Source organism: Crinia signifera, chromosome 7, assembly GCF_055691185.1.
Source record: "Crinia signifera chromosome 7, ASM5569118v1, whole genome shotgun sequence".
NCBI lineage: Eukaryota > Metazoa > Chordata > Amphibia > Anura > Myobatrachidae > Crinia > Crinia signifera.
This window is the reverse complement of record NC_139223.1, coordinates 106980884-107008599: the sequence shown is the minus strand read 5'-3', so window position 1 is coordinate 107008599 and position 27716 is coordinate 106980884. Positions and strand designations below refer to the sequence as shown.

The 27716-nt window shown below is 38.9% G+C and overlaps 49 non-coding genes and 1 pseudogene across 49 annotated transcripts; all 50 read left to right on the top strand.

Annotated features, from left to right (window-relative positions):
• Nucleotides 1–4793: 4793 nt before the first annotated feature.
• LOC146023275 (5S ribosomal RNA) lies at nt 4794–4912 on the top strand. Its single transcript, XR_014452698.1, has one exon. It is a non-coding gene; the product is annotated as a 5S ribosomal RNA (ribosomal RNA).
• A 345-nt stretch (nt 4913–5257) lies between these two features.
• Nucleotides 5258–5376, top strand: LOC146022886 (5S ribosomal RNA). The gene has a single exon (XR_014452324.1). It is a non-coding gene; the product is annotated as a 5S ribosomal RNA (ribosomal RNA).
• Nucleotides 5377–5720: 344 nt separating this feature from the next.
• LOC146025551 (5S ribosomal RNA) lies at nt 5721–5839 on the top strand. The gene has a single exon (XR_014454210.1). It is a non-coding gene; the product is annotated as a 5S ribosomal RNA (ribosomal RNA).
• Nucleotides 5840–6183: 344 nt separating this feature from the next.
• Nucleotides 6184–6302, top strand: LOC146022362 (5S ribosomal RNA). Its single transcript, XR_014451821.1, has one exon. It is a non-coding gene; the product is annotated as a 5S ribosomal RNA (ribosomal RNA).
• A 345-nt stretch (nt 6303–6647) lies between these two features.
• On the top strand, nt 6648–6766 carry LOC146022157 (5S ribosomal RNA). Its single transcript, XR_014451624.1, has one exon. It is a non-coding gene; the product is annotated as a 5S ribosomal RNA (ribosomal RNA).
• A 345-nt stretch (nt 6767–7111) lies between these two features.
• On the top strand, nt 7112–7230 carry LOC146022925 (5S ribosomal RNA). Its single transcript, XR_014452361.1, has one exon. It is a non-coding gene; the product is annotated as a 5S ribosomal RNA (ribosomal RNA).
• A 345-nt stretch (nt 7231–7575) lies between these two features.
• Nucleotides 7576–7694, top strand: LOC146023512 (5S ribosomal RNA). Its single transcript, XR_014452927.1, has one exon. It is a non-coding gene; the product is annotated as a 5S ribosomal RNA (ribosomal RNA).
• Nucleotides 7695–8038: 344 nt separating this feature from the next.
• On the top strand, nt 8039–8157 carry LOC146022027 (5S ribosomal RNA). The gene has a single exon (XR_014451495.1). It is a non-coding gene; the product is annotated as a 5S ribosomal RNA (ribosomal RNA).
• A 345-nt stretch (nt 8158–8502) lies between these two features.
• LOC146025520 (5S ribosomal RNA) lies at nt 8503–8621 on the top strand. The gene has a single exon (XR_014454180.1). It is a non-coding gene; the product is annotated as a 5S ribosomal RNA (ribosomal RNA).
• Nucleotides 8622–8965: 344 nt separating this feature from the next.
• Nucleotides 8966–9084, top strand: LOC146024274 (5S ribosomal RNA). Its single transcript, XR_014453660.1, has one exon. It is a non-coding gene; the product is annotated as a 5S ribosomal RNA (ribosomal RNA).
• A 346-nt stretch (nt 9085–9430) lies between these two features.
• On the top strand, nt 9431–9549 carry LOC146022026 (5S ribosomal RNA). The gene has a single exon (XR_014451494.1). It is a non-coding gene; the product is annotated as a 5S ribosomal RNA (ribosomal RNA).
• Nucleotides 9550–9893: 344 nt separating this feature from the next.
• On the top strand, nt 9894–10012 carry LOC146022621 (5S ribosomal RNA). The gene has a single exon (XR_014452068.1). It is a non-coding gene; the product is annotated as a 5S ribosomal RNA (ribosomal RNA).
• A 344-nt stretch (nt 10013–10356) lies between these two features.
• On the top strand, nt 10357–10475 carry LOC146022361 (5S ribosomal RNA). Its single transcript, XR_014451820.1, has one exon. It is a non-coding gene; the product is annotated as a 5S ribosomal RNA (ribosomal RNA).
• Nucleotides 10476–10821: 346 nt separating this feature from the next.
• LOC146022025 (5S ribosomal RNA) lies at nt 10822–10940 on the top strand. The gene has a single exon (XR_014451493.1). It is a non-coding gene; the product is annotated as a 5S ribosomal RNA (ribosomal RNA).
• A 344-nt stretch (nt 10941–11284) lies between these two features.
• Nucleotides 11285–11403, top strand: LOC146023599 (5S ribosomal RNA). The gene has a single exon (XR_014453011.1). It is a non-coding gene; the product is annotated as a 5S ribosomal RNA (ribosomal RNA).
• Nucleotides 11404–11747: 344 nt separating this feature from the next.
• LOC146023636 (5S ribosomal RNA) lies at nt 11748–11866 on the top strand. The gene has a single exon (XR_014453046.1). It is a non-coding gene; the product is annotated as a 5S ribosomal RNA (ribosomal RNA).
• A 344-nt stretch (nt 11867–12210) lies between these two features.
• Nucleotides 12211–12329, top strand: LOC146022359 (5S ribosomal RNA). The gene has a single exon (XR_014451818.1). It is a non-coding gene; the product is annotated as a 5S ribosomal RNA (ribosomal RNA).
• A 346-nt stretch (nt 12330–12675) lies between these two features.
• Nucleotides 12676–12794, top strand: LOC146022084 (5S ribosomal RNA). Its single transcript, XR_014451552.1, has one exon. It is a non-coding gene; the product is annotated as a 5S ribosomal RNA (ribosomal RNA).
• A 345-nt stretch (nt 12795–13139) lies between these two features.
• Nucleotides 13140–13258, top strand: LOC146022578 (5S ribosomal RNA). Its single transcript, XR_014452028.1, has one exon. It is a non-coding gene; the product is annotated as a 5S ribosomal RNA (ribosomal RNA).
• Nucleotides 13259–13602: 344 nt separating this feature from the next.
• Nucleotides 13603–13721, top strand: LOC146023265 (5S ribosomal RNA). Its single transcript, XR_014452688.1, has one exon. It is a non-coding gene; the product is annotated as a 5S ribosomal RNA (ribosomal RNA).
• A 346-nt stretch (nt 13722–14067) lies between these two features.
• On the top strand, nt 14068–14186 carry LOC146022024 (5S ribosomal RNA). Its single transcript, XR_014451492.1, has one exon. It is a non-coding gene; the product is annotated as a 5S ribosomal RNA (ribosomal RNA).
• A 346-nt stretch (nt 14187–14532) lies between these two features.
• Nucleotides 14533–14651, top strand: LOC146022023 (5S ribosomal RNA). Its single transcript, XR_014451491.1, has one exon. It is a non-coding gene; the product is annotated as a 5S ribosomal RNA (ribosomal RNA).
• A 346-nt stretch (nt 14652–14997) lies between these two features.
• LOC146024777 (5S ribosomal RNA) lies at nt 14998–15116 on the top strand (annotated as a pseudogene).
• A 345-nt stretch (nt 15117–15461) lies between these two features.
• LOC146023588 (5S ribosomal RNA) lies at nt 15462–15580 on the top strand. The gene has a single exon (XR_014453000.1). It is a non-coding gene; the product is annotated as a 5S ribosomal RNA (ribosomal RNA).
• Nucleotides 15581–15924: 344 nt separating this feature from the next.
• Nucleotides 15925–16043, top strand: LOC146022022 (5S ribosomal RNA). The gene has a single exon (XR_014451490.1). It is a non-coding gene; the product is annotated as a 5S ribosomal RNA (ribosomal RNA).
• A 346-nt stretch (nt 16044–16389) lies between these two features.
• LOC146023351 (5S ribosomal RNA) lies at nt 16390–16508 on the top strand. Its single transcript, XR_014452772.1, has one exon. It is a non-coding gene; the product is annotated as a 5S ribosomal RNA (ribosomal RNA).
• Nucleotides 16509–16854: 346 nt separating this feature from the next.
• LOC146021740 (5S ribosomal RNA) lies at nt 16855–16973 on the top strand. The gene has a single exon (XR_014451217.1). It is a non-coding gene; the product is annotated as a 5S ribosomal RNA (ribosomal RNA).
• Nucleotides 16974–17317: 344 nt separating this feature from the next.
• On the top strand, nt 17318–17436 carry LOC146022358 (5S ribosomal RNA). The gene has a single exon (XR_014451817.1). It is a non-coding gene; the product is annotated as a 5S ribosomal RNA (ribosomal RNA).
• Nucleotides 17437–17782: 346 nt separating this feature from the next.
• Nucleotides 17783–17901, top strand: LOC146022868 (5S ribosomal RNA). Its single transcript, XR_014452307.1, has one exon. It is a non-coding gene; the product is annotated as a 5S ribosomal RNA (ribosomal RNA).
• Nucleotides 17902–18246: 345 nt separating this feature from the next.
• Nucleotides 18247–18365, top strand: LOC146022073 (5S ribosomal RNA). Its single transcript, XR_014451541.1, has one exon. It is a non-coding gene; the product is annotated as a 5S ribosomal RNA (ribosomal RNA).
• Nucleotides 18366–18710: 345 nt separating this feature from the next.
• Nucleotides 18711–18829, top strand: LOC146023633 (5S ribosomal RNA). The gene has a single exon (XR_014453044.1). It is a non-coding gene; the product is annotated as a 5S ribosomal RNA (ribosomal RNA).
• A 344-nt stretch (nt 18830–19173) lies between these two features.
• LOC146024114 (5S ribosomal RNA) lies at nt 19174–19292 on the top strand. The gene has a single exon (XR_014453506.1). It is a non-coding gene; the product is annotated as a 5S ribosomal RNA (ribosomal RNA).
• Nucleotides 19293–19638: 346 nt separating this feature from the next.
• LOC146022021 (5S ribosomal RNA) lies at nt 19639–19757 on the top strand. The gene has a single exon (XR_014451489.1). It is a non-coding gene; the product is annotated as a 5S ribosomal RNA (ribosomal RNA).
• A 345-nt stretch (nt 19758–20102) lies between these two features.
• Nucleotides 20103–20221, top strand: LOC146025526 (5S ribosomal RNA). The gene has a single exon (XR_014454186.1). It is a non-coding gene; the product is annotated as a 5S ribosomal RNA (ribosomal RNA).
• A 344-nt stretch (nt 20222–20565) lies between these two features.
• LOC146022356 (5S ribosomal RNA) lies at nt 20566–20684 on the top strand. Its single transcript, XR_014451816.1, has one exon. It is a non-coding gene; the product is annotated as a 5S ribosomal RNA (ribosomal RNA).
• Nucleotides 20685–21030: 346 nt separating this feature from the next.
• Nucleotides 21031–21149, top strand: LOC146022867 (5S ribosomal RNA). Its single transcript, XR_014452306.1, has one exon. It is a non-coding gene; the product is annotated as a 5S ribosomal RNA (ribosomal RNA).
• Nucleotides 21150–21494: 345 nt separating this feature from the next.
• On the top strand, nt 21495–21613 carry LOC146024260 (5S ribosomal RNA). Its single transcript, XR_014453646.1, has one exon. It is a non-coding gene; the product is annotated as a 5S ribosomal RNA (ribosomal RNA).
• Nucleotides 21614–21959: 346 nt separating this feature from the next.
• Nucleotides 21960–22078, top strand: LOC146021738 (5S ribosomal RNA). The gene has a single exon (XR_014451215.1). It is a non-coding gene; the product is annotated as a 5S ribosomal RNA (ribosomal RNA).
• Nucleotides 22079–22423: 345 nt separating this feature from the next.
• Nucleotides 22424–22542, top strand: LOC146024387 (5S ribosomal RNA). The gene has a single exon (XR_014453771.1). It is a non-coding gene; the product is annotated as a 5S ribosomal RNA (ribosomal RNA).
• A 345-nt stretch (nt 22543–22887) lies between these two features.
• Nucleotides 22888–23006, top strand: LOC146022514 (5S ribosomal RNA). Its single transcript, XR_014451967.1, has one exon. It is a non-coding gene; the product is annotated as a 5S ribosomal RNA (ribosomal RNA).
• Nucleotides 23007–23351: 345 nt separating this feature from the next.
• On the top strand, nt 23352–23470 carry LOC146025428 (5S ribosomal RNA). Its single transcript, XR_014454126.1, has one exon. It is a non-coding gene; the product is annotated as a 5S ribosomal RNA (ribosomal RNA).
• Nucleotides 23471–23816: 346 nt separating this feature from the next.
• On the top strand, nt 23817–23935 carry LOC146021737 (5S ribosomal RNA). Its single transcript, XR_014451214.1, has one exon. It is a non-coding gene; the product is annotated as a 5S ribosomal RNA (ribosomal RNA).
• Nucleotides 23936–24280: 345 nt separating this feature from the next.
• On the top strand, nt 24281–24399 carry LOC146024385 (5S ribosomal RNA). Its single transcript, XR_014453769.1, has one exon. It is a non-coding gene; the product is annotated as a 5S ribosomal RNA (ribosomal RNA).
• A 345-nt stretch (nt 24400–24744) lies between these two features.
• On the top strand, nt 24745–24863 carry LOC146021736 (5S ribosomal RNA). The gene has a single exon (XR_014451213.1). It is a non-coding gene; the product is annotated as a 5S ribosomal RNA (ribosomal RNA).
• A 344-nt stretch (nt 24864–25207) lies between these two features.
• Nucleotides 25208–25326, top strand: LOC146023444 (5S ribosomal RNA). The gene has a single exon (XR_014452861.1). It is a non-coding gene; the product is annotated as a 5S ribosomal RNA (ribosomal RNA).
• A 346-nt stretch (nt 25327–25672) lies between these two features.
• LOC146021699 (5S ribosomal RNA) lies at nt 25673–25791 on the top strand. Its single transcript, XR_014451176.1, has one exon. It is a non-coding gene; the product is annotated as a 5S ribosomal RNA (ribosomal RNA).
• Nucleotides 25792–26135: 344 nt separating this feature from the next.
• On the top strand, nt 26136–26254 carry LOC146024499 (5S ribosomal RNA). The gene has a single exon (XR_014453877.1). It is a non-coding gene; the product is annotated as a 5S ribosomal RNA (ribosomal RNA).
• A 344-nt stretch (nt 26255–26598) lies between these two features.
• On the top strand, nt 26599–26717 carry LOC146022020 (5S ribosomal RNA). Its single transcript, XR_014451488.1, has one exon. It is a non-coding gene; the product is annotated as a 5S ribosomal RNA (ribosomal RNA).
• Nucleotides 26718–27063: 346 nt separating this feature from the next.
• Nucleotides 27064–27182, top strand: LOC146022019 (5S ribosomal RNA). The gene has a single exon (XR_014451487.1). It is a non-coding gene; the product is annotated as a 5S ribosomal RNA (ribosomal RNA).
• Nucleotides 27183–27527: 345 nt separating this feature from the next.
• Nucleotides 27528–27646, top strand: LOC146021735 (5S ribosomal RNA). Its single transcript, XR_014451212.1, has one exon. It is a non-coding gene; the product is annotated as a 5S ribosomal RNA (ribosomal RNA).
• The last annotated feature ends 70 nt before the right edge of the window (nt 27647–27716 follow it).

Sequence of the window (27716 nt, the reverse complement as noted above, 5' to 3'; positions counted from 1 at the left end):
TTGTTAGTTAATTAGATTGATGTCTTTTTGTCTTTATGCTGTCTTTCTCCCCCTATTTGTGTCTATCCCCGTTCATGTCCTTACCAAACATTGGAACATCTTAATATATTTCGTTAAGATAACATGTCAATTATAATAGGCTCTTTAAACATAAGAGGTATTCATACCCCAGCAAAGAGGCGTAAAATGTTAACATATTTGAATAAGCAGAAGATTGACGTGATCTGCCTTCAGGAAACTCACCTAATGCCTCCAGAAATTAAAAAGCTTGCAATGCTGGGCTGGGAACTAATTGGCTCAGCCAGCCTAAATGCTAAATCATGTGGAGTAGCAATTCTTGCTAGAAAACAACTTAAAATAAAAATAATAAAAATGGATGTGGATCCTGAAGGCAGATATGTCATAGCAACAGTAGAGTTATGTGAAAAAGAACTTGCAATATGTAGCATCTATGCACCTACACAATATAAAAGATCTTTCTTTACACGCCTGATAGCTAAACTATACACATTTGACCCAAAATCTCTGATAATTTGTGGAGACCTTAATCTGCTTTCATCAATAATATTAGACAGATCACCCCCCCCCCCGAAAAATTCAATCACCTTACCTAAAATAGGAGTCCCCTATCTACTAAAATGTTTTAACTTAATAGACTCTTGGAGGGCACTTAACCCAACAGAAATGGATTTCACGTGTTTATCCCTAACACATGGAACTAAATCAAGAATTGATTATATCCTTATTCCTGAACCCCTTTTCCCAGGTATGACTGGAGCAGAGATTTTTCCCCCAATACTATCCGATCATGGTTTAATAACAGTACATTTAGTGTTACAAAAAAGAGAACGGACTTTTCCACAATGGAGATTTCCGTCACACTTATCGCAGTCTCGAGGCCTTAGAGACAAAATTCTCCAGACATGGTCTAATTATAGTAAAGATAATTGTACATATGCAACCGAGAAACCAGAAATTTTTTGGCAAGCTGCTAAAGCAGTATTAAGAGGAGAGGTGGTGTCTTACGTTTCGAGACTGAAGAAAAAACAAAATAAGGACTATATAGAATTGCAATCTGAACTGACAAATAATTATCAAAAATATAAAATATCCCCTACGGCCACTAATAAATTACAATACCAATTATCCAAAACGAAATTTGAGGAATACCTGCAATTACAAGGCGATACTTATCTATTTAATATAAATTCGAAATTCTATAAATTCGGCAATAAAGTAGGAAAACTTTTGACAAATTTATTACAGGGATCTAGAACCCAAAACATTATACAACCCCTTTTAAAATTAGATGGTACGCTTACGAATAATAATACACAAATAGCCGAGATGTTTAGGGAGTATTATGAAAATCTATATACACCCCCACGGGAGGTCCCGGAAGAGCGAATGAGAGAAGAGGAGCCACGGCCTCACCCACTTCTAAACCTAACCCAAGAATATTGGGATGCCCTGCCGATGCCTCAGGCCCCATCTAATCTTATAGAGATACTTATAAAACCAATAACCAAAGAAGAAATATTATGGGCTATTGGCAGACTAAAATTGGCTAAGGCACCTGGGCCTGACGGCTTTACCAACGAATTTTATAAAACAATAGCTGATCAAATCGCAGAACCCCTAATGGCATGTTTTAACAACATAATTAATTCAGGAATATTACCAGATCACTTCACAGACGCCATAATAAAAGTTTTGCCTAAACCCAACAGACCGTTAAATTCTCCAAACTCATATCGACCTATATCGCTACTAAATGTAGATTTCAAAATATTTACCAAGATACTTGCGGAAAGGTTAAAACCTATTTTACCCACTGTAATTCATGAAAATCAAACCGGCTTCATTGCGGGCCGCCACTCGGTCGTTAATGTAAGAAGTGTACTGACAGCTATCCAGCGGGCAGATGATCTGCCCTTCTCGGCGTCTGGTGTAATATTAACGCTAGACGCCGAGAAGGCCTTTGATATGGTCTTGTGGCCTCATCTTTTCAAAACTTTGGCTGGATTCGGTTTTCCATCACTATTTATAAATATAATCCAAACGCTATATAAATCCCCAATATCGATGGTTGCCTGCAATGGAGTTTTATCATCACCTTTCAGATTGGCCAGGGGCACTCGGCAGGGCTGTCCCCTCTCATCTTTGCTATTCGCGTTGGCTATTGAGCCCCTCGCGATAGCAGTAAGGTCCTCCTCACTGATTCAAGGAATTAAAATTGGCAAAGAAGAACTAAAAATATCACTATTTGCAGACGACACCTTGATCTTTATTACTAATCCCTCCCAATCTTTCCCTGCCTTGCTTCATCTCATTCGCTCTTTCGGAATTGTTTCAGGATATAGGGTAAATCTGACCAAGTCTGAGGTATTGCCCTTGGGTCTACCAAACGCAAACTTGATTGATAATCCAAACATACCGTTCATTATAAATGACTCACATTTTAAATATTTAGGGGTGAACATACCAGCAGACCTGTCAAGGTTGTACTCTTTAAACTATACACCTGTCATTTCACAGATTGCGACTAAGTTAGAAGCGTGGAAAGATCTACCGCTCTCCCTCCTAGGCAGACTAGCAATAATACGGGCTATCATATTCCCGAAAATCTTTTACAAAATGCAAATGTTGCCAATTGCATTAAACAAAACAGATATTGCAAAATTAGACGCAATTTTCACCAAATTTATTTGGCAAAACAAGAGGCCGAGGATAGCAAAAAATAAACTCAAAACTTTAAAATCCCAAGGAGGCCTAAGCTACCCAGATCTTAAGGCATACTCAATGGCAATATTCTTCAGATATATAAGTGATTGGATAACAGTAAATTCAGTTTACACAGATTACAAAATGGAATGTGCAGCGTTTTACCCTTATTCCCCTAGTGCTCTGCTCCAGTCAGACCTATCCAAGATCCCTACTGAAAAGAAGACACATATTCTGTTCAAAGACACGCGGGTGGCTTGGATAGAAATGAATAAGGTAACTAAAAGAAACCCAAATACTACACACTATGTTCCATTATGGGGCAATCCATCGTTCCCCCCATCAATTTTGAACTCTGGCTTTAAAATCTGGAAAGAAAAAGGATTAGATACCTCCTCAAAAATGTTCGATCCAGGGGGAAAAATGTATTCATTCGAGATCTTGGCATCTACATATAACCTCCCAAAGTCACACATGTTCATGTTCCTACAAGTTAGACACTTTTTACAATCCTTAAAATTCCCGGAGTTGATAAAGGGAAGGGTGACTCTGATTTCCCAATTAACAAGTATAGATGCACTGTTAAGTTATACAAAAGAAAAACCCTATAAGGTTAAATTTTTATATAATATAGTAATGAACACAGACCTAGCAAAAGATCCGCAATGGAATAACTTATGGCAGAGATGGAATGCAGATGTTCCTACAATTACCTGTGTCTCAGATATGCTTGACTCTCATGATAAATCTATGGCAGCTTTGAAATCGGTATATTTGCAAGAGGTCTATGTGAGGACTTTGCATCGCGCATACATTACCCCACACAGACGAAAATTCATGGTCCCAGGAGAGGAAGGGAACTGTATTAAATGTGGAATGCGGGATGCAAATTACTCACATTGTATGTGGAATTGTTATAAGCTAAAAATATTTTGGAATAAAACATTGCAATTTTTAAATAATATGTTCACCACAGATTTTAAACCGAGCATAGCAGCATATATGGGAATTTCGTATAGAGACTGGTCAACCCAAAATCTCAATAAACAAGAGTTCTCTCTACTTATAATGATTCTAACAATTGCAAGGAAATGTATTTTAATACATTGGACTAAGAAGTCAGCTCCAGGTGTAACAGATCTTAAACAAAAAGTATTACAGATCCTATTTTTTGAAAGACGCTACGCCAGAATGGATTTGGTGAACGGTGCAAGAACTTTTTATCAAAAATGGACGCCTTTCATAAATATGCTGGATGATAATGAAAAACTCCACATCTCATCGGTATTTGAAAATTGGAAACCCCAATAGAAGCAGAAGTCCAGATGTAAAACAAACCCATGACATTTTTGACTGATCAAGCTTTATATATGATGTGTAGAGGTTGATTAATGGAAGTGCAAAAATCAAGCCTAAATCGGTTCAGTATACCTACCTTTATTTTCTTCTCAATTACATTATAAGTGTAAATATTCTGTTTGGTGGACATACCCCCCCCTCCTCCCTCTCCCCCCCCCCCCCCACTCCTATCCTACCCCCTCTCCCTTTTTACCCTGCGTCACCCTAGTCTTTTGTGTTTATGTTACGTGTTTAGGATGTTAGATTCATAATTGTGTTAGCTCAACTCACGAACGATATTAGTCAAAATGACAGGAATAGTGTTATAACAATAGCTAGATTAAGACAGTAAAACAATAACTCACCAAAATACGTAGGTTCAGTAATATAACTTTAATCTCTTTAGACAACATCAGATAGAGAATTTAATAACATATACCATGTTAGGAATTGCATCTCGACTAAATTCTGTTTTGTAACAGTACAATGTACAAATGTCATATGTCGTTCACATTGTGTATTTCTTTTTTTTGATTTATTGAAAATTCAAATAAACAGCATTTAAAAAAAAAAAAAAAAAAAATGTAAGATCCCCTGCTAATATCATGTCCTGTAGGTCTTTTTACATTACCAACACATGATTTTTTTTAGTAAGCAAAAACAGTTAGGAAGCTTTTTTATTAGCTTACCTGGTGATAGAAGAGAAGAGGGCAAAAAAGTGCCTGTATCCCACCTACAGCCATACCACATTGGATATGCCCAATCACGTCTGATCTTGGAAGCTAAGCAGTGTTGGGCCTGGTTAGTGCTTGGGTGGGAGACCACATGGGAACACCAGGTGCTGTAGGTTTTTTCACATTACTGGCAAATTGTTTTTATTCTCTAGATATTTAAATTGGAAACTTTTTCTTTTTATTGCCAGCACAGACATTTAGAAGAGGTCAAACATACACAATAGCCATCACCTAAAGACTTACCACACTGTTTAGGCCCAATTCCAACTGCTTTTGGCAGCTAAACAGTGTTGAGCCTCTTTAGTAGTTTAATTTAAGATCCCCTGCTAATATCATGTCCTGTAGGTCTTTTTACCTTGCCAACACATGATTTTTTTCAGTAAGCAAAAACAGTTACGAAACTTTTTTATTAGCTTACCTGGTGATAGAAGTAAAAGAGGGCAAAAAAGTGCCTGTATCTCACCTACAGCCATACCTCATTGGATATGCCCAATCTCGTCTGATCTTGGAAGCTAAGCAGTGTTGGGCCTGCTTAGTACTTGGGTGGGAGACCACATGGGAACACCAGGTGCTGTAGGTTTTTTCACATTACTGGCAAATTGTTTTTATTCTCTAGCTATTTAAATTGGAAACTTTTTCTTTTTATTGCATGTAGAGACATTTGTAAGAGGTCAAACAGACACAATAGCCATCACCTAAAGACTTACCACACTGTTTAGGCCCAATTCCAACTGCTTTTGGCAGCTAAACAGTGTTGAGCCTCTTTAGTAGTTTAATTTAAGATCCCCTGCTAATATCATGTCCTGTAGGTCTTTTTACATTACCAACACATGATTTTTTTTAGTAAGCAAAAACAGTTAGGAAGCTTTTTTATTAGCTTACCTGGTGATAGAAGAGAAGAGGGCAAAAAAGTGCCTGTATCCCACCTACAGCCATACCACATTGGATATGCCCAATCACGTCTGATCTTGGAAGCTAAGCAGTGTTGGGCCTGGTTAGTACTTGGGTGGGAGACCACATGGGAACACCAGGTGCTGTAGGTTTTTTCACATTACTGGCAAATTGTTTTTATTCTCTAGATATTTAAATTGGAAACTTTTTCTTTTTATTGCCTGTAGAGACATTTGTAAGAGGTCAAACAGACACAATAGCCATCACCTAAAGACTTACCACACTGTTTAGGCCCAATTCCAACTGCTTTTGGCAGCTAAACAGTGTTGAGCCTCTTTAGTAGTTTAATTTAAGATCCCCTGCTAATATCATGTCCTGTAGGTCTTTTTACATTACCAACACATGATTTTTTTCAGTAAGCAAAAACAGTTAGGAAGCTTTTTTATTAGCTTACATGGTGATAGAAGAGAAGAGGGCAAAAAAGAGAATGTATCTCACCTACAGCCATACCACATTGGATAGGCCCAATCTCGTCTGATCTTGGAAGCTAAGCAGTGTTGGGCCTGGTTAGTACTTGGGTGGGAGACCACATGGGAACACCTGGTGCTGTAGGTTTTTTCACATTACTGGCAAATTGTTTTTATTCTCTAGCTATTTAAATTGGAAACTTTTTCTTTTTATTGCCAGTACAGACATTTGGAAGAGGTCAAACAGACACAATAGCCATCACCTAAAGACTTACCACACTGTTTAGGCCCAATTCCAACTGCTTTTGGCAGCTAAACAGTGTTGAGCCTCTTTAGTAGTTTAATTTAAGATCCCCTGCTAATATCATGTCCTGTAGGTCTTTTTACATTGCCAACACATGATTTTTTTCAGCAAGCAAAAACAGTTACGAAACTTTTTTATTAGCTTACCTGGTGATAGAAGTAGAAGAGGGCAAAAAAGTGCCTGCATCTCACCTACAGCCATACCACATTGGATGTACCCAATCTCGTCTGATCTTGGAAGCTAAGCAGTGTTGGGCCTGGTTAGTACTTGGGTGGGAGACCACATGGGAACACCAGGTGCTGTAGGTTTTTTCACATTACTGGCAAATTGTTTTTATTCTCTAGCTATTTAAATTGGAAACTTTTTCTTTTTATTGCCTGTACAGACATTTGTAAGAGGTCAAACAGACACAATAGCCATCACCTAAAGACTTACCACACTGTTTAGGCCCAATTCCAACTGCTTTTGGCAGCTAAACAGTGTTGAGCCTCTTTAGTAGTTTCATTTAAGACCCCCTGCTAATATCATGTCCTGTAGGTCTTTTTACATTGCCAACACGTGATTTTTTTCAGTAAGCAAAAACAGTTACGAAACTTTTTTATTAGCTTACCTGGTGATAGAAGTAGAAGAGGGCAAAAAAGTGCCTGTATCTCACCTACAGCCATACCACATTGGATAGGCCCAATCTCGTCTGATCTTGGCAGCTAAGCAGTGTTGGGCCTGGTTAGTACTTGGGTGGGAGACCACATGGGAACACCAGGTGCTGTAGGTTTTTTCACATTACTGGCAAATTGTTTTTATTCTCTATCTATTTAAATTGGAAACTTTTTCTTTTTATTGCCAGCACAGACATTTAGAAGAGGTCAAACATACACAATAGCCATCACCTAAAGACTTACCACATTGTTTAGGCCCAATTCCAACTGCTTTTGGCAGCTAAACAGTGTTGAGCCTCTTTAGTAGTTTAATTTAAGATCCCCTGCTAATATCATGTCCTGTAGGTCTTTTTACATTGCCAACACATGATTTTTTTCAGTAAGCAAAAACAGTTACGAAACTTTTTTATTAGCTTACCTGGTGATAGAAGTAGAAGAGGGCAAAAAAGTGCCTGTATCTCACCTACAGCCATACCATATTGGATATGCACAATCTCGTCTGATCTTGGAAGCTAAGCAGTGTTGGGCCTGGTTAGTACCTGGATGGGAGACCACATGGGAACACCAGGTGCTGTAGGTTTTTTCACATTACTGGCAAATTGTTTTTATTCTCTAGCTATTTAAATTGGAAACTTTTTCTTTTTATTGCCTGTAGAGACATTTGTAAGAGGTTAAACAGACACAATAGCCATCACCTAAAGACTTACCACACTGTTTAGGCCCAATTCCAACTGCTTTTGGCAGCTAAACAGTGTTGAGCCTCTTCAGTAGTTTTATTTAAGATCCCCTGCTAATATCATGTCCTGTAGGTCTTTTTACATTACCAACACATGATTTTTTTCAATAAGCAAAAACAGTTAGGAAGCTTTTTTATTAGCTTACCTGGTGATAGAAGAGAAGAGGGCAAAAAAGAGCATGCATCTCACCTACAGCCATACCACATTGGATAGGCCCAATCTCGTCTGATCTTGGAAGCTAAGCAGTGTTGGGCCTGGTTAGTACTTGGGTGGGAGACCACATGGGAACACCAGGTGCTGTAGGTTTTTTCACATTACTGGCAAATTGTTTTTATTCTCTATCTATTTAAATTGGAAACTTTTTCTTTTTATTGCCAGCACAGACATTTAGAAGAGGTCAAACAGACACAATAGCCATCACCTAAAGACTTACCACACTGTTAAGGCCCAATTCCAACTGCTTTTGGCAGCTAAACAGTGTTGAGCCTCTTTAGTAGTTTAATTTAAGATCCCCTGCTAATATCATGTCCTGTAGGTCTTTTTACATTGCCAACACATGATTTTTTTCAGTAAGCAAAAACAGTTACGAAACTTTTTTATTAGCTTACCTGGTGATAGAAGTAGAAGAGGGCAAAAAAGTGCCTGTATCTCACCTACAGCCATACCACATTGGATATGCCCAATCTCGTCTGATCTTGGAAGCTAAGCAGTGTTGGGCCTGATTAGTACTTGGGTGGGAGACCACATGGGAACACCAGGTGCTGTAGGTTTTTTCACATTACTGGCAAATTGTTTTTATTCTCTAGCTATTTAAATTGGAAACTTTTTCTTTTTATTGCCTGTAGAGACATTTGTAAGAGGTCAAACAGACACAATAGCCATCACCTAAAGACTTACCACACTGTTTAGGCCCAATTCCAACTGCTTTTGGCAGCTAAACAGTGTTGAGCCTCTTTAGTAGTTTAATTTAAGATCCCCTGCTAATATCATGTCCTGTAGGTCTTTTTACATTACCAACACATGATTTTTTTCAGTAAGCAAAAACAGTTAGGAAGCTTTTTTATTAGCTTACTTGGTGATAGAAGAGAAGAGGGCAAAAAAGAGCATGTATCTCACCTACAGCCATACCACATTGGATAGGCCCAATCTCGTCTGATCTTGGAAGCTAAGCAGTGTTGGGCCTGGTTAGTTCTTGAGTGGGAGACCACATGGGAACACCTGGTGCTGTAGGTTTTTTCACATTACTGGCAAATTGTTTTTATTCTCTAGCTATTTAAATTGGAAACTTTTTCTTTTTATTGCCAGTTCAGACATTTGGAAGAGGTCAAACAGACACAATAGCCATCACCTAAAGACTTACCACACTGTTTAGGCCCAATTCCAACTGCTTTTGGCAGCTAAACAGTGTATGAGCCTCTTTAGTAGTTTCATTTAAGATCCCCTGCTAATATCATGTCCTGTAGGTCTTTTTACATTACCAAAACATGATTTTTTTCATTAAGCCAAAACAGTTAGGAAACTTTTTTATTAGCTTACCTGGTGATAGAAGTAGAAGAGGGCAAAAAAGTGCATGTATCTCACCTACAGCCATACCACATTGGATAGGCCCAATCTCGTCTGATCTTGGAAGCTAAGCAGTGTTGGGCCTGGTTAGTACTTGGGTGGGAGACCACATGGGAACACCAGGTGCTGTAGGTTTTTCACATTACTTGCAAATTGTTTTTATTCTCTATCTATTTAAATTGGAAACTTTTTCTTTTTATTGCCAGCACAGACATTTAGAAGAGGTCAAACATACACAATAGCCATCACCTAAAGACTTACCACACTGTTTAGGCCCAATTCCAACTGCTTTTGGCAGCTAAACAGTGTTGAGCCTCTTTAGTAGTTTAATTTAAGATCCCCTGCTAATATCATGTCCTGTAGGTCTTTTTACATTGCCAACACATGATTTTTTTCAGTAAGCAAAAACAGTTACGAAACTTTTTTATTAGCTTACCCGCTGATAGAAGTAGAAGAGGGCAAAAAAGTGCCTGTATCTCACCTACAGCCATACCACATTGGATAGGCCCAATCTCGTCTGATCTTGGAAGCTAAGCAGTGTTGGGCCTGATTAGTACTTGGGTGGGAGACCACATGGGAACACCAGGTGCTGTAGGTTTTTTCACATTACTGGCAAATTGTTTTTATTCTCTAGCTATTTAAATTGGAAACTTTTTCTTTTTATTGCCTGTAGAGACATTTGTAAGAGGTCAAACAGACACAATAGCCATCACCTAAAGACTTACCACACTGTTTAGGCCCAATTCCAACTGCTTTTGGCAGCTAAACAGTGTTGAGCCTCTTTAGTAGTTTAATTTAAGATCCCCTGCTAATATCATGTCCTGTAGGTCTTTTTACATTACCAACACATGATTTTTTTCAGTAAGCAAAAACAGTTAGGAAGCTTTTTTATTAGCTTACCTGGTGATAGAAGAGAAGAGGGCAAAAAAGAGCATGTATCTCACCTACAGCCATACCACATTGGATAGGCCCAATCTCGTCTGATCTTGGAAGCTAAGCAGTGTTGGGCCTGGTTAGTACTTGGGTGGGAGACCACATGGGAACACCTGGTGCTGTAGGTTTTTTCACATTACTGGCAAATTGTTTTTATTCTCTAGCTATTTAAATTGGAAACTTTTTCTTTTTATTGCCAGTACAGACATTTGGAAGAGGTCAAACAGACACAATAGCCATCAACTAAAGACTTACCACACTGTTTAGGCCCAATTCCAACTGCTTTTGGCAGCTAAACAGTGTATGAGCCTCTTTCGTAGTTTCATTTAAGATCCCCTGCTAATATCATGTCCTGTAGGTCTTTTTACATTACCAAAACATGATTTTTTTCATTAAGCCAAAACAGTTAGGAAACTTTTTTATTAGCTTACCTGGTGATAGAAGTAGAAGAGGGCAAAAAAGTGCATGTATCTCACCTACAGCCATACCACATTGGATAGGCCCAATCTCGTCTGATCTTGGAAGCTAAGCAGTGTTGGGCCTGGTTAGTACTTGGGTGGGAGACCACATGGGAACACCAGGTGCTGTAGGTTTTTCACATTACTTGCAAAATGTTTTTATTCTCTATCTATTTAAATTGGAAACTTTTTCTTTTTATTGCCAGCACAGACATTTAGAAGAGGTCAAACATACACAATAGCCATCACCTAAAGACTTACCACACTGTTTAGGCCCAATTCCAACTGCTTTTGGCAGCTAAACAGTGTTGAGCCTCTTTAGTAGTTTAATTTAAGATCCCCTGCTAATATCATGTCCTGTAGGTCTTTTTACATTGCCAACACATGATTTTTTTCAGTAAGCAAAAACAGTTACGAAACTTTTTTATTAGCTTACCTGGTGATAGAAGTAGAAGAGGGCAAAAAAGTGCCTGTATCTCACCTACAGCCATACCACATTGGATATGCCCAATCTCGTCTGATCTTGGAAGCTAAGCAGTGTTGGGCCTGGTTAGTACTTGGGTGGGAGACCACATGGGAACACCAGGTGCTGTAGGTTTTTCACATTACTTGCAAATTGTTTTTATTCTCTATCTATTTTAATTGGAAACTTTTTCTTTTTATTGCCAGCACAGACATTTAGAAGAGGTCAAACATACACAATAGCCATCACCTAAAGACTTACCACACTGTTTAGGCCCAATTCCAACTGCTTTTGGCAGCTAAACAGTGTTGAGCCTCTTTAGTAGTTTCATTTAAGATCCCCTGCTAATATCATGTCCTGTAGGTCTTTTTACATTGCCAACACATGATTTTTTTCAGTAAGCAAAAACAGTTACGAAACTTTTTTATTAGCTTACCTGGTGATAGAAGTAAAAGAGGGCAAAAAAGTGCCTGTATCTCACCTACAGCCATACCACATTGGATATGCCCAATCTCGCCTGATCTTGGAAGCTAAGCAGTGTTGGGCCTGGTTAGTATTTGGGTGGGAGACCACATGGGAACACCAGGTGCTGTAGGTTTTTTCACATTACTGGCAAATTGTTTTTATTCTCTAGCTATTTAAATTGGAAACTTTTTCTTTTTATTGCCTGTAGAGACATTTGTAAGAGGTCAAACAGACACAATAGCCATCACCTAAAGACTTACCACACTGTTTAGGCCCAATTCCAACTGCTTTTGGCAGCTAAACAGTGTTGAGCCTCTTTAGTAGTTTAATTTAAGATCCCCTGCTAATATCATGTCCTGTAGGTCTTTTTACATTACCAACACATGATTTTTTTCAGTAAGCAAAAACAGTTAGGAAGCTTTTTTATTAGCTTACCTGGTGATAGAAGAGAAGAGGGCAAAAAAGAACATGTATCTCACCTACAGCCATACCACATTGGATAGGCCCAATCTCGTCTGATCTTGGAAGCTAAGCAGTGTTGGGCCTGGTTAGTACTTGGGTGGGAGACCACATGGGAACACCTGGTGCTGTAGGTTTTTTCACATTACTGGCAAATTGTTTTTATTCTCTAGCTATTTAAATTGGAAACTTTTTCTTTTTATTGCCAGTACAGACATTTTGAACAGGTCAAACAGACACAATAGCCATCACCTAAAGACTTACCACACTGTTAAGGCCCAATTCCAACTGCTTTTGGCAGCTAAACAGTGTATGAGCCTCTTTAGTAGTTTCATTTAAGATCCCCTGCTAATATCATGTCCTGTAGGTCTTTTTACCTTGCCAACACATGATTTTTTTCAGTAAGCAAAAACAGTTACGAAACTTTTTTATTAGCTTACCTGGTGATAGAAGTAAAAGAGGGCAAAAAAGTGCCTGTATCTCACCTACAGCCATACCTCATTGGATATGCCCAATCTCATCTGATCTTGGAAGCTAAGCAGTGTTGGGCCTGGTTAGTACTTGGGTGGGAGACCACATGGGAACACCAGGTGCTGTAGGTTTTTTCACATTACTGGCAAATTGTTTTTATTCTCTATCTATTTAAATTGGAAACTTTTTCTTTTTATTGCCAGCACAGACATTTAGAAGAGGTCAAACATACACAATAGCCATCACCTAAAGACTTACCACACTGTTTAGGCCCAATTCCAACTGCTTTTGGCAGCTAAACAGTGTTGAGCCTCTTTAGTAGTTTCATTTAAGATCCCCTGCTAATATCATGTCCTGTAGGTCTTTTTACATTGCCAACACATGATTTTTTTCAGTAAGCAAAAACAGTTACGAAACTTTTTTATTAGCTTACCTGGTGATAGAAGTAAAAGAGGGCAAAAAAGTGCCTGTATCTCACCTACAGCCATACCACATTGGATATGCCCAATCTCGCCTGATCTTGGAAGCTAAGCAGTGTTGGGCCTGGTTAGTACTTGGGTGGGAGACCACATGGGAACACCAGGTGCTGTAGGTTTTTTCACATTACTGGCAAATAGTTTTTATTCTCTAGCTATTTAATTTGGAAACTTTTTCTTTTTATTGCCTGTAGAGACATTTGTAAGAGGTCAAACAGACACAATAGCCATCACCTAAAGACTTACCACACTGTTTAGGCCCAATTCCAACTGCTTTTGGCAGCTAAACAGTGTTGAGCCTCTTTAGTAGTTTAATTTAAGATCCCCTGCTAATATCATGTCCTGTAGGTCTTTTTACATTACCAACACATGATTTTTTTCAGTAAGCAAAAACAGTTAGGAAGCTTTTTTATTAGCTTACCTGGTGATAGAAGAGAAGAGGGCAAAAAAGAACATGTATCTCACCTACAGCCATACCACATTGGATAGGCCCAATCTCGTCTGATCTTGGAAGCTAAGCAGTGTTGGGCCTGGTTAGTACTTGGGTGGGAGACCACATGGGAACACCTGGTGCTGTAGTTTTTTTCACATTACTGGCAAATTGTTTTTATTCTCTAGCTATTTAAATTGGAAACTTTTTCTTTTTATTGCCAGTACAGACATTTGGAAGAGGTCAAACAGACACAATAGCCATCACCTAAAGACTTACCACACTGTTTAGGCCCAATTCCAACTGCTTTTGGCAGCTAAACAGTGTATGAGCCTCTTTAGTAGTTTCATTTAAGATCCCCTGCTAATATCATGTCCTGTAGGTCTTTTTACATTACCAAAACATGATTTTTTTCATTAAGCCAAAACAGTTAGGAAACTTTTTTATTAGCTTACCTGGTGATAGAAGTAGAAGAGGGCAAAAAAGTGCATGTATCTCACCTACAGCCATACCACATTGGATAGGCCCAATCTCGTCTGATCTTGGAAGCTAAGCAGTGTTGGGCCTGGTTAGTACTTGGGTGGGAGACCACATGGGAACACCAGGTGCTGTAGGTTTTTTCACATTACTGGCAAATTGTTTTTATTCTCTATCTATTTAAATTGGAAACTTTTTCTTTTTATTGCCAGCACAGACATTTAGAAGAGGTCAAACATACACAATAGCCATCACCTAAAGACTTACCACACTGTTTAGGCCCAATTCCAACTGCTTTTGGCAGCTAAACAGTGTATGAGCCTCTTTAGTAGTTTCATTTAAGATCCCCTGCTAATATCATGTCCTGTAGGTCTTTTTACATTACCAAAACATGATTTTTTTCATTAAGCCAAAACAGTTAGGAAACTTTTTTATTAGCTTACCTGGTGATAGAAGTAGAAGAGGGCAAAAAAGTGCATGTATCTCACCTACAGCCATACCACATTGGATAGGCCCAATCTCGTCTGATCTTGGAAGCTAAGCAGTGTTGGGCCTGGTTAGTACTTGGGTGGGAGACCACATGGGAACACCAGGTGCTGTAGGTTTTTTCACATTACTGGCAAATTGTTTTTATTCTCTAGCTATTTAAATTGGAAACTTTTTCTTTTTATTGCCAGTACAGACATTTGGAAGAGGTCAAACAGACACAATAGCCATCACCTAAAGACTTACCACACTGTTTAGGCCCAATTCCAACTGCTTTTGGCAGCAAAACAGTGTATGAGCCTCTTTAGTAGTTTCATTTAAGATCCCCTGCCAATATCATGTCCTGTAGGTCTTTTTACATTACCAAAACATGATTTTTTTCATTAAGCCAAAACAGTTAGGAAACTTTTCTATTAGCTTACCTGGTGATAGAAGTAGAAAAGGGCAAAAAAGTGCATGTATCTCACCTACAGCCATACCACATTGCATAGGCACAATCTCGTCTGATCTTGGAAGCTAAGCAGTGTTGGTCCTGGTTAGTACTTGGGTGGGAGACCACATGGGAACACCAGGTGCTGTAGGTTTTTTCACATTACTGGCAAATTGTTTTTATTCTCTATCTATTTAAATTGGAAACTTTTTCTTTTTATTGCCAGCACAGACATTTAGAAGAGGTCAAACATACACAATAGCCATCACCTAAAGACTTACCACACTGTTTAGGCCCAATTCCAACTGCTTTTGGCAGCTAAACAGTGTTGAGCCTCTTTAGTAGTTTCATTTAAGATCCCCTGCTAATATCATGTCCTGTAGGTCTTTTTACATTGCCAACACATGATTTTTTTCAGTAAGCAAAAACAGTTACGAAACTTTTTTATTAGCTTACCTGGTGATAGAAGTAGAAGAGGGCAAAAAAGTGCCTGTATCTCACCTACAGCCATACCACATTGGATATGCCCAATCTCGTCTGATCTTGGAAGCTAAGCAGTGTTGGGCCTGGTTAGTACTTGGGTGGGAGACCACATGGGAACACCAGGTGCTGTAGGTTTTTTCACATTACTTGCAAATTGTTTTTATTCTCTAGCTATTTAAATTGGAAACTTTTTCTTTTTATTGCCTGTAGAGACATTTGTAAGAGGTCAAACAGACACAATAGCCATCACCTAAAGACTTACCACACTGTTTAGGCCCAATTCCAACTGCTTTTAGCAGCTAAACAGTGTTGAGCCTCTTTAGTAGTTTAATTTAAGATCCCTTGCTAATATCATGTCCTGTAGGTCTTTTTACATTACCAACACATGATTTTTTTTAGTAAGCAAAAACAGTTAGGAAGCTTTTTTATTAGCTTACCTGGTGATAGAAGAGAAGAGGGCAAAAAAGAGCATGTATCTCACCTACAGCCATACCACATTGGATAGGCCCAATCTCGTCTGATCTTGGAAGCTAAGCAGTGTTGGGCCTGGTTAGTACTTGGGTGGGAGACCACATGGGAACACCAGGTGCTGTAGGTTTTTTCACATTACTGGCAAATTGTTTTTATTCTCTAGCTATTTAAATTGGAAACTTTTTCTTTTTATTGCCAGTACAGACATTTGGAAGAGGTCAAACAGACACAATAGCCATCACCTAAAGACTTACCACACTGTTTAGGCCCAATTCCAACTGCTTTTGGCAGCTAAACAGTGTATGAGCCTCTTTAGTAGTTTCATTTAAGATCCCCTGCTAATATCATGTCCTGTAGGTCTTTTTACATTACCAAAACATGATTTTTTTCATTAAGCCAAAACAGTTAGGAAACTTTTTTATTAGCTTACCTGGTGATAGAAGTAGAAGAGGGCAAAAAAGTGCATGTATCTCACCTACAGCCATACCACATTGCATAGGCCCAATCTCGTCTGATCTTGGAAGCTAAGCAGTGTTGGGCCTGGTTAGTACTTGGGTGGGAGACCATATGGGAACACCAGGTGCTGTAGGTTTTTTCACATAACTGGCAAATTGTTTTTATTCTCTAGCTATTTAAATTGGAAACTTTTTCTTTTTATTGCCAGTACAGACATTTAGAAGAGGTCAAACAGACACCATAGCCATCACCTAAAGACTTACCACACTGTTTAGGCCCAATTCCAACTGCTTTTGGCAGCTAAACAGTGTATGAGCCTCTTTAGTAGTTTCATTTAAGATCCCCTGCTAATATCATGTCCTGTAAGTCTTTTTACATTACCAAAACATGATTTTTTTCATTAAGCCAAAACAGTTAGGAAACTTTTTTATTAGCTTACCTGGTGATAGAAGTAGAAGAGGGCAAAAAAGTGCCTGTATCTCACCTACAGCCATACCACATTGGATAGGCCCGATCTCATCTGATCTTGGAAGCTAAGCAGTGTTGGGCCTGGTTAGTACTTGGGTGGGAGACCACATGGGAACACCAGGTGCTGTAGGTTTTTTCACATTACTGGCAAATTGTTTTTATTCTCTATCTATTTAAATTGGAAACTTTTTCTTTTTATTGCCAGCACAGACATTTAGAAGAGGTCAAACATACACAATAGCCATCACCTAAAGACTTACCACACTGTTTAGGCCCAATTCCAACTGCTTTTGGCAGCTAAACAGTGTTGAGCCTCTTTAGTAGTTTAATTTAAGATCCCCTGCTAATATCATGTCCTGTAGGACTTTTTACATTACCAACACATTATTTTTTTCAGTAAGCAAAAACAGTTAGGAAGCTTTTTTATTAGCTTACCTGGTGATAGAAGAGAAGAGGGCAAAAAAGAACATGTATCTCACCTACAGCCATACCACATTGGATAGGCCCAATCTCGTCTGATCTTGGAAGCTAAGCAGTGTTGGGCCTGGTTAGTACTTGGGTGGGAGACCACATGGGAACACCTGGTGCTGTAGGTTTTTTCACATTACTGGCAAATTGTTTTTATTCTCTAGCTATTTAAATTGGAAACTTTTTCTTTTTATTGCCAGTACAGACATTTTGAACAGGTCAAACAGACACAATAGCCATCACCTAAAGACTTACCACACTGTTAAGGCCCAATTCCAACTGCTTTTGGCAGCTAAACAGTGTATGAGCCTCTTTAGTAGTTTCATTTAAGATCCCCTGCTAATATCATGTCTTGTAGGTCTTTTTACATTACCAAAACATGATTTTTTTCATTAAGCCAAAACAGTTAGGAAACTTTTTTATTAGCTTACCTGGTGATAGAAGTAGAAGAGGGCAAAAAAGTGCATGTATCTCACCTACAGCCATACCACATTGGATAGGCCCAATCTCGTCTGATCTTGGAAGCTAAGCAGTGTTGGGCCTGGTTAGTACTTGGGTGGGAGACCACATGGGAACACCAGGTGCTGTAGGTGTTTTCACATTACTGGCAAATTGTTTTTATTCTCTATCTATTTAAATTGGAAACTTTTTCTTTTTATTGCCAGCACAGACATTTAGAAGAGGTCAAACATACACAATAGCCATCACCTAAAGACTTACCACACTGTTTAGGCCCAATTCCAACTGCTTTTGGCAGCTAAACAGTGTTGAGCCTCTTTAGTAGTTTAATTTAAGATCCCCTGCTAATATCATGTCCTGTAGGTCTTTTTACCTTGCCAACACATGATTTTTTTCAGTAAGCAAAAACAGTTACGAAACTTTTTTATTAGCTTACCTGGTGATAGAAGTAAAAGAGGGCAAAAAAGTGCCTGTATCTCACCTACAGCCATACCTCATTGGATATGCCCAATCTCATCTGATCTTGGAAGCTAAGCAGTGTTGGGCCTGGTTAGTACTTGGGTGGGAGACCACATGGGAACACCAGGTGCTGTAGGTTTTTTCACATTACTGGCAAATTGTTTTTATTCTCTATCTATTTAAATTGGAAACTTTTTCTTTTTATTGCCAGCACAGACATTTAGAAGAGGTCAAACATACACAATAGCCATCACCTAAAGACTTACCACACTGTTTAGGCCCAATTCCAACTGCTTTTGGCAGCTAAACAGTGTTGAGCCTCTTTAGTAGTTTCATTTAAGATCCCCTGCTAATATCATGTCCTGTAGGTCTTTTTACATTGCCAACACATGATTTTTTTCAGTAAGCAAAAACAGTTACGAAACTTTTTTATTAGCTTACCTGGTGATAGAAGTAAAAGAGGGCAAAAAAGTGCCTGTATCTCACCTACAGCCATACCACATTGGATAGGCCCAATCTCGCCTGATCTTGGAAGCTAAGCAGTGTTGGGCCTGGTTAGTACTTGGGTGGGAGACCACATGGGAACACCAGGTGCTGTAGGTTTTTTCACATTACTGGCAAATAGTTTTTATTCTCTAGCTATTTAATTTGGAAACTTTTTCTTTTTATTGCCTGTAGAGACATTTGTAAGAGGTCAAACAGACACAATAGCCATCACCTAAAGACTTACCACACTGTTTAGGCCCAATTCCAACTGCTTTTGGCAGCTAAACAGTGTTGAGCCTCTTTAGTAGTTTAATTTAAGATCCCCTGCTAATATCATGTCCTGTAGGTCTTTTTACATTACCAACACATGATTTTTTTCAGTAAGCAAAAACAGTTAGGAAGCTTTTTTATTAGCTTACCTGGTGATAGAAGAGAAGAGGGCAAAAAAGAACATGTATCTCACCTACAGCCATACCACATTGGATAGGCCCAATCTCGTCTGATCTTGGAAGCTAAGCAGTGTTGGGTCTGGTTAGTACTTGGGTGGGAGACCACATGGGAACACCTGGTGCTGTAGTTTTTTTCACATTACTGGCAAATTGTTTTTATTCTCTAGCTATTTAAATTGGAAACTTTTTCTTTTTATTGCCAGTACAGACATTTGGAAGAGGTCAAACAGACACAATAGCCATCACCTAAAGACTTACCACACTGTTTAGGCCCAATTCCAACTGCTTTTGGCAGCTAAACAGTGTATGAGCCTCTTTAGTAGTTTCATTTAAGATCCCCTGCTAATATCATGTCCTGTAGGTCTTTTTACATTACCAAAACATGATTTTTTTCATTAAGCCAAAACAGTTAGGAAACTTTTTTATTAGCTTACCTGGTGATAGAAGTAGAAGAGGGCAAAAAAGTGCATGTATCTCACCTACAGCCATACCACATTGGATAGGCCCAATCTCGTCTGATCTTGGAAGCTAAGCAGTGTTGGGCCTGGTTAGTACTTGGGTGGGAGACCACATGGGAACACCAGGTGCTGTAGGTTTTTTCACATTACTGGCAAATTGTTTTTATTCTCTATCTATTTAAATTGGAAACTTTTTCTTTTTATTGCCAGCACAGACATTTAGAAGAGGTCAAACATACACAATAGCCATCACCTAAAGACTTACCACACTGTTTAGGCCCAATTCCAACTGCTTTTGGCAGCTAAACAGTGTTGAGCCTCTTTAGTAGTTTAATTTAAGATCCCCTGCTAATATCATGTCCTGTAGGTCTTTTTACCTTGCCAACACATGATTTTTTTCAGTAAGCAAAAACAGTTACGAAACTTTTTTATTAGCTTACCTGGTGATAGAAGTAAAAGAGGGCAAAAAAGTGCCTGTATTTCACCTACAGCCATACCTCATTGGATATGCCCAATCTCGTCTGATCTTGGAAGCTAAGCAGTGTTGGGCCTGGTTAGTACTTGGGTGGGAGACCACATGGGAACACCAGGTGCTGTAGGTTTTTTCACATTACTGGCAAATTGTTTTTATTCTCTAGCTATTCAAATTGGAAACTTTTTCTTTTTATTGCATGTAGAGACATTTGTAAGAGGTCAAACAGACACAATAGCCATCACCTAAAGACTTACCACACTGTTTAGGCCCAATTCCAACTGCTTTTGGCAGCTAAACAGTGTTGAGCCTCTTTAGTAGTTTAATTTAAGATCCCCTGCTAATATCATGTCCTGTAGGTCTTTTTACATTACCAACACATGATTTTTTTTAGTAAGCAAAAACAGTTAGGAAGCTTTTTTATTAGCTTACCTGGTGATAGAAGAGAAGAGGGCAAAAAAGAGCATGTATCTCACCTACAGCCATACCACATTGGATAGGCCCAATCTCGTCTGATCTTGGAAGCTAAGCAGTGTTGGGCCTGGTTAGTACTTGGGTGGGAGACCACATGGGAACACCTGGTGCTGTAGGTTTTTTCACATTACTGGCAAATTGTTTTTATTCTCTAGCTATTTAAATTGGAAACTTTTTCTTTTTATTGCCAGTACAGACATTTGGAAGAGGTCAAACAGACACAATAGCCATCACCTAAAGACTTACCACACTGTTTAGGCCCAATTCCAACTGCTTTTGGCAGCAAAACAGTGTATGAGCCTCTTTAGTAGTTTCATTTAAGATCCCCTGCTAATATCATGTCCTGTAGGTCTTTTTACATTACCAAAACATGATTTTTTTCATTAAGCCAAAACAGTTAGGAAACTTTTCTATTAGCTTACCTGGTGATAGAAGTAGAAAAGGGCAAAAAAGTGCATGTATCTCACCTACAGCCATACCACATTGCATAGGCCCAATCTCGTCTGATCTTGGAAGCTAAGCAGTGTTGGGCCTGGTTAGTACTTGGGTGGGAGACCACATGGGAACACCAGGTGCTGTAGGTTTTTTCACATTACTGGCAAATTGTTTTTATTCTCTATCTATTTAAATTGGAAACTTTTTCTTTTTATTGCCAGCACAGACATTTAGAAGAGGTCAAACATACACAATAGCCATCACCTAAAGACTTACCACACTGTTTAGGCCCAATTCCAACTGCTTTTGGCAGCTAAACAGTGTTGAGCCTCTTTAGTAGTTTCATTTAAGATCCCCTGCTAATATCATGTCCTGTAGGTCTTTTTACATTGCCAACACATGATTTTTTTCAGTAAGCAAAAACAGTTACGAAACTTTTTTATTAGCTTACCTGGTGATAGAAGTAGAAGAGGGCAAAAAAGTGCCTGTATCTCACCTACAGCCATACAACATAGGATATGCCCAATCTCGTCTGATCTTGGAAGCTAAGCAGTGTTGGGCCTGGTTAGTACTTGGGTGGGAGACCACATGGGAACACCAGGTGCTGTAGGTTTTTTCACATTAATGGCAAATTGTTTTTATTCTCTAGCTATTTAAATTGGAAACTTTTTCTTTTTATTGCCAGTACAGACATTTGGAAGAGGTCAAACAGACACAATAGCCATCACCTAAAGACTTACCACACTGTTTAGGCCCAATTCCAACTGCTTTTGGCAGCTAAACAGTGTATGAGCCTCTTTAGTAGTTTCATTTAAGATCCCCTGCTAATATCATGTCCTGTAGGTCTTTTTACATTACCAAAACATGATTTTTTTCATTAAGCCAAAACAGTTAGGAAACTTTTTTATTAGCTTACCTGGTGATAGAAGTAGAAGAGGGCAAAAAAGTGCCTGTATCTCACCTACAGCCATACCACATTGGATAGGCCCGATCTCATCTGATCTTGGAAGCTAAGCAGTGTTGGGCCTGGTTAGTACTTGGGTGGGAGACCACATGGGAACACCAGGTGCTGTAGGTTTTTTCACATTACTGGCAAATTGTTTTTATTCTCTATCTATTTAAATTGGAAACTTTTTCTTTTTATTGCCAGCACAGACATTTAGAAGAGGTCAAACATACACAATAGCCATCACCTAAAGACTTACCACACTGTTTAGGCCCAATTCCAACTGCTTTTGGCAGCTAAACAGTGTTGAGCCTCTTTAGTAGTTTAATTTAAGATCCCCTGCTAATATCATGTCCTGTAGGTCTTTTTACATTGCCAACACATGATTTTTTTCAGTAAGCAAAAACAGTTACGAAACTTTTTTATTAGCTTACCTGGTGATAGAAGTAGAAGATGGCAAAAAAGTGCCTGTATCTCACCTATAGCCATACCACATTGGATATGCCCAATCTCGTCTGATCTTGGAAGCTAAGCAGTGTTGGGCCTGGTTAGTGCTTTGGTGGGAGACCACATGGGAACACCAGGTGCTGTAGATTTTTTCACATTACTGGCAAATTGTTTTTATTCTCTAGCTATTTAAATTGGAAACTTTTTCTCTTTATTGCCTGTAGAGACATTTGTAAGAGGTCAAACAGACACAATAGCCATCACCTAAAGACTTACCACACTGTTTAGGCCCAATTCCAACTGCTTTTGGCAGCTAAACAGTGTTGAGCCTCTTTAGTAGTTTAATTTAAGATCCCCTGCTAATATCATGTCCTGTAGGTCTTTTTACATTACCAACACATGATTTTTTTCAGTAAGCAAAAACAGTTAGGAAACTTTTTTATTAGCTTACCTGGTGATAGAAGTAGAAGAGGGCAAAAAAGTGCATGTATCTCACCTACAGCCATACCACATTGGATAGGCCCGATCTCATCTGATCTTGGAAGCTAAGCAGTGTTGGGCCTGGTTAGTACTTGGGTGGGAGACCACATGGGAACTCCAGGTGCTGTAGGTTTTTTCACATTACTGGCAAATTGTTTTTATTCTCTATCTATTTAAATTGGAAACTTTTTCTTTTTATTGCCAGCACAGACATTTAGAAGAGGTCAAACATACACAATAGCCATCACCTAAAGACTTACCACACTGTTTAGGCCCAATTCCAACTGCTTTTGGCAGCAAAACAGTGTTGAGCCTCTTTAGTAGTTTCATTTAAGATCCCCTGCTAATATCATGTCCTGTAGGTCTTTTTACATTGCCAACACATGATTTTTTTCAGTAAGCAAAAACAGTTACGAAACTTTTTTATTAGCTTACCTGGTGATAGAAGTAGAAGAGGGCAAAAAAGTGCCTGTATCTCACCTACAGCCATACCACATTGGATATGCCCAATCTCGTCTGATCTTGGAAGCTAAGCAGTGTTGGGCCTGGTTAGTACTTGGGTGGGAGACCACATGGGAACACCTGGTGCTGTAGGTTTTTTCACATTACTGGCAAATTGTTTTTATTCTCTAGCTATTTAAATTGGAAACTTTTTCTTTTTATTGCCAGTACAGACATTTAGAAGAGGTCAAACAGACACAATAGCCATCACCTAAAGACTTACCACACTGTTTAGGCCCAATTCCAACTGCTTTTGGCAGCTAAACAGTGTATGAGCCTCTTTAGTAGTTTCATTTAAGATCCCCTGCTAATATCATGTCCTGTAAGTCTTTTTACATTACCAAAACATGATTTTTTTCATTAAACCAAAACAGTTAGGAAACTTTTTTATTAGCTTACCTGGTGATAGAAGTAGAAGAGGGCAAAAAAGTGCCTGTATCTCACCTACAGCCATACCACATTGGATAGGCCCGATCTCATCTGATCTTGGAAGCTAAGCAGTGTTGGGCCTGGTTAGTACTTGGGTGGGAGACCACATGGGAACACCAGGTGCTGTAGGTTTTTTCACATTACTGGCAAATTGTTTTTATTCTCTATCTATTTAAATTGGAAACTTTTTCTTTTTATTGCCAGCACAGACATTTAGAAGAGGTCAAACATACACAATAGCCATCACCTAAAGACTTACCACACTGTTTAGGCCCAATTCCAACTGCTTTTGGCAGCTAAACAGTGTTGAGCCTCTTTAGTAGTTTAATTTAAGATCCCCTGCTAATATCATGTCCTGTAGGTCTTTTTACATTGCCAACACATGATTTTTTTCAGTAAGCAAAAACAGTTACGAAACTTTTTTATTAGCTTACCTGGTGATAGAAGTAGAAGATGGCAAAAAAGTGCCTGTATCTCACCTATAGCCATACCACATTGGATATGCCCAATCTCGTCTGATCTTGGAAGCTAAGCAGTGTTGGGCCTGGTTAGTGCTTTGGTGGGAGACCACATGGGAACACCAGGTGCTGTAGATTTTTTCACATTACTGGCAAATTGTTTTTATTCTCTAGCTATTTAAATTGGAAACTTTTTCTCTTTATTGCCTGTAGAGACATTTGTAAGAGGTCAAACAGACACAATAGCCATCACCTAAAGACTTACCACACTGTTTAGGCCCAATTCCAACTGCTTTTGGCAGCTAAACAGTGTTGAGCCTCTTTAGTAGTTTAATTTAAGATCCCCTGCTAATATCATGTCCTGTAGGTCTTTTTACATTACCAACACATGATTTTTTTCAGTAAGCAAAAACAGTTAGGAAACTTTTTTATTAGCTTACCTGGTGATAGAAGTAGAAGAGGGCAAAAAAGTGCATGTATCTCACCTACAGCCATACCACATTGGATAGGCCCGATCTCATCTGATCTTGGAAGCTAAGCAGTGTTGGGCCTGGTTAGTACTTGGGTGGGAGACCACATGGGAACACCAGGTGCTGTAGGTTTTTTCACATTACTGGCAAATTGTTTTTATTCTCTATCTATTTAAATTGGAAACTTTTTCTTTTTATTGCCAGCACAGACATTTAGAAGAGGTCAAACATACACAATAGCCATCACCTAAAGACTTACCACACTGTTTAGGCCCAATTCCAACTGCTTTTGGCAGCTAAACAGTGTTGAGCGTCTTTAGTAGTTTAATTTAAGATCCCCTGCTAATATCATGTCCTGTAGGTCTTTTTACATTACCAACACATGATTTTTTTCAGTAAGCAAAAACAGTTAGGAAGCTTTTTTATTAGCTTACCTGATGATAGAAGAGAAGAGGTAAAAAAAGAGCATGTATCTCACCTACAGCCATACCACATTGGATAGGCCCAATCTCGTCTGATCTTGGAAGCTAAGCAGTGTTGGGCCTGGTTAGTACTTGGGTGGAAGACCACATGGGAACACCTGGTGCTGTAGGTTTTTTCACATTACTGGCAAATTGTTTTTATTCTCTAGCTATTTAAATTGGAAACTTTTTCTTTTTATTGCCAGTACAGACATTTGGAAGAGGTCAAACAGACACAATAGCAATCACCTAAAGACTTACCACACTGTTTAGGCCCAATTCCAACTGCTTTTGGCAGCTAAACAGTGTTGAGCCTCTTTAGTAGTTTAATTTAAGATCCCCTGCTAATATCATGTCCTGTAGGTATTTTTACATTGCCAACACATGATTTTTTTCAGTAAGCAAAAACAGTTACGAAACTTTTTTTATTAGCTTACCTGGTGATAGAAGTAGAAGAGGGCAAAAAAGTGCCTGTATCTCACCTACAGCCGTACCACATTGGATATGCCCAATCTCGTCTGATCTTGGAAGCTAAGCAGTGTTGGGCCTGGTTAGTACTTGGGTGGGAGACCACATGGGAACACCAGGTGCTGTAGGTTTTTTCACATTACTGGCAAATTGTTTTTATTCTCTAGCTATTTAAATTGGAAACTTTTTCTTTTTATTGCCTGTAGAGACATTTGTAAGAGGTCAAACAGACACAATAGCCATCACCTAAAGACTTACCACACTGTTTAGGCCCAATTCCAACTGCTTTTGGCAGCTAAACAGTGTTGAGCCTCTTTAGTAGTTTAATTTAAGATCCCCTGCTAATATCATGTCCTGTAGGTCTTTTTACATTACCAACACATGATTTTTTTCAGTAAGCAAAAACAGTTAGGAAGCTTTTTTATTAGCTTACCTGGTGATAGAAGAGAAGAGGTCAAAAAAGAGCATGTATCTCACCTACAGCCATACCACATTGGATAGGCCCAATCTCGTCTGATTTTGGAAGCTAAGCAGTGTTGGTCCTGGTTAGTACTTGGGTGGGAGACCACATGGGAACACCTGGTGCTGTAGGTTTTTTCACATTACTGGCAAATTGTTTTTATTCTCTAGCTATTTAAATTGGAAACTTTTTCTTTTTATTGCCAGTACAGACATTTGGAAGAGGTCAAACAGACACAATAGCCATCACCTAAAGACTTACCACACTGTTTAGGCCCAATTCCAACTGCTTTTGGCAGCTAAACAGTGTTGAGCCTCTTTAGTAGTTTAATTTAAGATCCCCTGCTAACATCATGTCCTGTAGGTCTTTTTACATTACCAACACATGATTTTTTTCAGTAAGCAAAAACAGTTAGGAAGCTTTTTTATTAGCTTACCTGGTGATAGAAGAGAAGAGGTCAAAAAAGAGCATGTATCTCACCTACAGCCATACCACATTGGATAGGCCCAATCTCGTCTGATCTTGGAAGCTAAGCAGTGTTGGGCCTGGTTAGTACTTGGGTGGGAGACCACATGGGAACACCAGGTGCTGTAGGTTTTTTCACATTACTGGCAAATTGTTTTTATTCTCTAGCTATTTAAATTGGAAACTTTTTCTTTTTATTGCCAGTACAGACATTTGGAAGAGGTCAAACAGACACAATAGCCATCACCTAAAGACTTACCACACTGTTTAGGCCCAATTCCAACTGCTTTTGGCAGCTAAACAGTGTATGAGCCTCTTTAGTAGTTTCATTTAAGATCCCCTGCTAATATCATGTCCTGTAGGTCTTTTTACATTACCAAAACATGATTTTTTTCATTAAGCCAAAACAGTTAGGAAACTTTTTTATTAGCTTACCTGGTGATAGAAGTAGAAGAGGGCAAAAAAGTGCATGTATCTCACCTACAGCCATACCACATTGGATAGGCCCAATCTCGTCTGATCTTGGAAGCTAAGCAGTGTTGGGCCTGGTTAGTACTTGGGTGGGAGACCACATGGGAACACCAGGTGCTGTAGGTTTTTTCACATTACTGGCAAATTGTTTTTATTCTCTATCTATTTAAATTGGAAACTTTTTCTTTTTATTGCCAGCACAGACATTTAGAAGAGGTCAAACATACACAATAGCCATCACCTAAAGACTTACCACACTGTTTAGGCCCAATTCCAACTGCTTTTGGCAGCTAAACAGTGTTGAGCCTCTTTAGTAGTTTAATTTAAGATCCCCTGCTAATATCATGTCCTGTAGGTCTTTTTACATTACCAACACATGATTTTTTTCAGTAAGCAAAAACAGTTAGGAAACTTTTTTATTAGCTTACCTGGTGATAGAAGTAGAAGAGGGCAAAAAAGTGCATGTATCTCACCTACAGCCATACCACATTGGATAGGCCCGATCTCATCTGATCTTGGAAGCTAAGCAGTGTTGGGCCTGGTTAGTACTTGGGTGGGAGACCACATGGGAACACCAGGTGCTGTAGGTTTTTTCACATTACTGGCAAATTGTTTTTATTCTCTATCTATTTAAATTGGAAACTTTTTCTTTTTATTGCC